Genomic DNA, 5,560 nt, shown 5'->3' with positions numbered 1-5,560 from the left:
CTCCCGCGCAGGCCGGGAGCTCGCGCGCACGCCGCCGGGTGATCACAGACAGGCAGGCAGGCAGGCAGCTGAAAAAAACCCCCTCTCCCCAACTGTTTTTTTAATGCAGTGCTGGGAATGAACTCAGGGCCTCCTGCATATTATGCAAGTCCTCTACCACTAAGCTACCTCTCTTTTTAAAATGTTTAAATTTTGAAACAGGGTCTCACCAAATTGCCCAGGCTGGCCTCGAAGCCACGATGCTCCTGCCCCAAGTGGGTCACCATGCCCGGTAGCACCGACTCTTCGGCTGGCCCTGTGCAGATGTCTGATGCACGACCTTTTGACATTAGGAGGCCAACAACTGTCCTTAGATCACACAGATGCAGCCATCGTCTGAACGTGCATCCCGGGAAGAGCTAGGAAGACTGACTGACTGATCCCCACCCTCCTTTCCCCGTGTCTTACATCACCTCACTTCTTTACCTCCTAAATACCTGCCAGGATGTAAATAAGTTCTCTTTTTGCAAGATTTGCTGTTTCAGTAATTGGCACAGAGATTGTCTCATGAGTGCACAGTGGGCAACACAGGCCTGGTTAAATCAGTCACATGCACACTTAGGGACAAACAAGGTGAAGAACAGGGTAGAGAGGGAGGGAAAAACCACACTCTTCTGAATAGACCCTGCTGTAGGTATTTCACTTTGGAACCAGGTACATGTTTTACACTTAAGTATAAAAGCAAATTTAAACAAGTATGAATTTAAAAAGCGAGATGAAACAAACGCGACTCAATGTTTTGGCATAATCCCACTGACAGGAATTATTTCAGGTGACTTTAAAACAGTAATTTGTACATCCCAGTAGGATAAAAGGCACTGTAAGGACAAAAAGAACTGCCAAAAAATAAAAAGAGAGATTTGTGTAATCACATTATTAATAATATTCATGCTGTTCCTCTGTAACTATAATACATAGTATAGGATGAAGCAAACAATTATTATGGTAATATGGCTAGGATGGAGATTACTTACTATAAGAACTAGAAGTATAAAATCCAACAGGTAAAACCGTGCAGTCTTAAATTTTGAATCAAAGATACCTGTGTTTAAATTTTTTCTTTTAAAAATATGTACGGCCTTGCCTTGTTCTCTGAAAAGGCCTAGGAATGGAGAATTTTGGCAAAGGACACTCACTCCTGATACCCAAGACTAAAAGCCACTTCCCACTGAAAGGGACCATGCCAGTTCACAAGGGAACTCAAACAGGTAAAAAAACAAACAAAGTCTATCCTGCTCGCTACCTTTCAGAGGATGCTAGGGAACCAACCCCTTTATTTTGGAAACTGGTAAGTAAGGAGAGAGCCGAGTGTTTATTTTGACTCCTGTACATGTTATAATCATCTGGCATCATAAAACAGCAGATGAAGGGATTTCCTCTGTACAGGGCTATTCTAGCCATTGATAGCAAACCTATGGCGGAGGAGGGGGTACAGCTCTGAAAGGTTCTCCCTCATTGTATCATAGTTAAGAAATGGAAAAAGGAGCACAGGATCACAGGACAATGGGATGAAGGAGTAAAAGAGTTCGGACATTTGGCAGCCCTCCATGTGCCAGAGGAATCAGGGGCTGCTGGCCTCACACACAAAGGCAACCAAGAGGGCTTATAAATATTGTGCCCAGCATGGAACCTACATCTGACCACATCTAAAGCTTTATTGATTGACTGAAAGAAAATGCACCTTTTTATAGGAGTTGGTTTTTGCTACATCCAGAATGCATTAAGCACAGGCAAGAAAAGGAGGGAGGATTTACAGAGTTAAGAGTTCAGGTCCCCATTCCTCCTTCCCAATAAATTTCCTACTCTTAAAAAAAAAAAAAAAGTTCAGGGCCAGGGATTTAGCTCAGTGGTTCTGCCGCCTGCCTTGCAAGTGCAAGGACCAGAATTCGATCCCCGGTACCAAAAAAATGAAATTAAAAAAAAAAGTTCAAGGACACAACCAGTTACAGTACAGGGACCTAGGGAATTTGAGTATTTACTGAGTATTAGGCGTGAGCAAAGGTTTTATAGGTTTTATTTAAGCATCACTTTAAAGAGCCAGGTATGGTAATACATGTCTGTAATCCCAGGACTTGGAGGCTGAGGCAGGAGGATTGCAGAAAATTCAAGGCCAACCTGGCTGCACAGTGAGTTTAAATTCAGCCTAGACCTTGTCTCAAAAAACAAAACAAAACAAAACAAAACACCCCAAAACAAGAAACAAGCCAGGTGTGGTGGCTCACACCTATAATCCCAGCACTCGGGAGGCTGAGGCAGGAAGATCGCTATGAGTTCGAGACCAGCCTGGGCTACATAGTGATTTCCAGGTCAGTCTCAACTACATAGTGAGACCCTGGCTCAAAAAACCAAAAACCAACCAAACAAAAAACAAACAAAAAAAACAAGAAACTAACCTTCATATCTATAATGAGTATATCATTTATTGCTATAATTACATAGCTGTACTGTCTCAAAAGGCAGATGAATCTTTCATAAACTGAATTAATCCAATTTGTTCCTATGTCAGGCCAGTTGTAACTTGAGGGTCCACTAGAAAAGCAAACAAGGACAAACAACCTAAAATCAACCTGCATACATCAGTATAAAATTGAAGCCAACCACTACGATGGAATCTCATGCCGACTCTAAGCCTCATCTGATCCCCACGTCAGGTGAAGTATGTTCTCTTTCATTATGAAAAGTTGTTTGTTTTGTTTTGTTTTGTACTGGGGCGCAAACTCAGATCCTTGCGTTTGTGAGGCAGGTGCTGGAACCACTGAGCTAAATCCCCGGCCCTCGTGACAAGTTTGGTGATCGGCCTCTATACATGGAAAGAATAGCCCACCATAATCTTTGTCCATGACATCTGCAGAACTGCAAAGCATCTCAGGACTAGGTGAGTAGGGTCAAATCACTTTGCTGGCTTACCTGCTGTGAGAAGGTGCCCACCGGTCTGGCAACACCCTTCACCTGCTGATATAAATCCCTCCTCAGCCAGCTTCCCGACAGACAAGGATGACTTCGGATAAGAGTCCCCTCTTGTTGTCCTGCTGGCTTTTCTCTAGTTGCCTCCCTTGCCTCAGTGCTTGTCTCTTGGTGTGATTGGCCTGCTGTGCGGCAAGAAGCTAGACTCGGGTCCTGTAACAGATTCATACTCAGGAATACTGTGCTCTCCTTAAAATGAGTAAGGCAGCAATATGCACATGAAATACACACTGATCTTCAAGACTTATTCAGTATAGAGCAATAGCTTACCAAAACCAAGATGTAGAGGTGTATAATTAGTGCCTGAGGAAAAGAGGGCCAACGCTTATCCTTACAAGTACACAGAACTGATAAGCTGTCTCTGGGGAGCAAACTGGGAATTAAGACATCTTTTACTGTATATGTACTTTTATCTTCAGAAAAAGGAAAAAAATTAACCAGATACATGAATGTTATCTATTGTAGAGAATTTTCAAAGCAGGACAAACCTCCCCAGGTATACAGACATGGAGCAGCAGCTACGGAGCCTGTCACTGGGGTGAATAAGAGTAGCTGCACCCCCATCCAGCCGAGTCTCAGGGACACAGCCCCTGCTGCTCCCTTGGCACAATGAGAGGCTTCACTGTTCCCCTCTGTGGCCCTGTAAGAATCCCCCTAACCTGCACACCTGGAGGCTGGAGACACGGCTGGGAATGTGGCTCATTCAAACACAAGTGTTTCTCTGAGTTGTTGGATCCAGTAGGTCCTGTGATCACGAAAAGGGTTTTCGACATAGTTTTCTCCTGTTGTACTCCTGCCTTCGCATTTCTCTTTTTTCTTTTTTGGTACCAGGGATCGAATTCAGCACCTTGTACTTGTGAGGCAGGTGTGGTGCCACCGTGCTAAAATCCCCAGACCCATACTTCTCTGTTTTCAACAACAGGGCTATGATGTTCTTTTAATAATCTGTATGAAAAATTAGAATTGGGGGTGAGATGAAAGGAATGAGGTAAACTGCTCTAATGTATTAATATGGGAAGTTTACGATATAAAGTGTTTCAATATCATTTACTTGAAAGGAAAGAAAAGATGAAAGCAGATGCACACTCCCAAATGGCAAGAAAACTTCACCTGGGCAGTGGCTGAAAGGTCAGCATTTTAAAGTGTCTGGATTTTTTTTTTTTTTTTTTTTTTTTAAGAGTAGCTTTAGATTCACCATAAAACTGAGAAGACACACGAGCATGGAACTGTTCACATGTACTCCACCTAACCCCAAAACTAATGTAAGAGGTCAAAAAATGCTGAAAGAAGAAATCAGTTACTTTGTAACTGATTCATTGAACCTTTGTGGAAATCACTTTTCTGGTTGGGTCTGTATTATTGTGGGACGCTTGTGGATCTCTGTAGAACAGAATTTCTTAACAGTGCTTCTTACAAATGAATTCCATCAAGTGTAGGGTGGTAGGGGGATGGAGGTATTTTTCTTTTTTAACTTTGTTTTACATTTTAAATTGACGGTACCTGGACTAAGTGGCAGGAAAGTTGAATAATAGTAAAGCTTAGTATTTACCACACAGCTGTCATGGGTCTGGGCCTCAGCTCTTTCCATGTCTTGACTTACTTCGTCTCACAGCAACAGATGATGTAGACAATGCTATCCCTGATTTAGCCAAGGGAACACCAAGGCATGGGGAAGTTAAATAAGTTGTCCCAGGCCACACAACCAGAAGGGGCAGGGTAAGGATTCCCCCCATGCCATGGACTTCAAAGCCCGGCTTCTCCAACAGCCTGAGGGGGCCTCTTGGGAAGAGATCAGCTTTGAGCTGCTCCCTCATGGGCTTCTGCGGATGCAGGAGTTAGTGAGCTGAGACCAACTCAAGATCAAAATGGGGGTCTTGCTTATGCCAGAGCTGGCTTGAGCAGGGCAGAGCTGGCTTGAGCAGTGCAGTCGGCAGAAAATCTTGTAATTTGGAGTTCTACTTGTTTATTATAAATGACTCCTAAGGCATTTGAAAGCTTAAATGGAATCTTAGCCATCTGTTTCTAAACATAGAAACTTTTAACTCAGAAAGTTCTCTTGTAGCTGGAAGATGTTTATTCATCAAAAATGAATGTGTGTGTGTGTGTGTGTGTGTGTGTGTGTGTGTGTGTGTACAGCATAAGTACTAAAGTTATTAACAACAGGATCTCTGTTACTCTTGGCAAAGCAACCACGAGTGAGATAATTACTAACAAGTGTGCATAAATACCATCTAAAAACACTAGACCAAAATAAAATTAAATTCTAGGCCTGAGAATGTATCTATTTCAGAAACCCGTTCTAGAATTGAAGTAGTAATTATGAGAACTGCTACCTTCAAGCCATACATAGGACCCAGGCCCACTCATTCATCTGAAACCACTACTTAACCCCAATAATTATGCAGAATTGATGAAGCTATAAATCGTTCCTGAGAAGGATCACAGGTGCACTCACGGATAATATACTACGTGGAACCTCCCCAAGGCTGGGCTGTGGAACCAGGAGATGGGTGCCAGGAGCCTTGGCGGCCGAGTCCCACCACTCACATTCTTTAAC

This window comes from Fukomys damarensis, unplaced genomic scaffold (assembly GCF_012274545.1).
Source record: "Fukomys damarensis isolate Sample0158 unplaced genomic scaffold, DMR_v1.0_HiC HiC_scaffold_12, whole genome shotgun sequence".
In the NCBI taxonomy this organism is placed as follows: domain Eukaryota; kingdom Metazoa; phylum Chordata; class Mammalia; order Rodentia; family Bathyergidae; genus Fukomys; species Fukomys damarensis.
The sequence above is the reverse complement of the archived record's forward strand: the minus strand, read 5'-3'. Positions refer to the sequence as shown.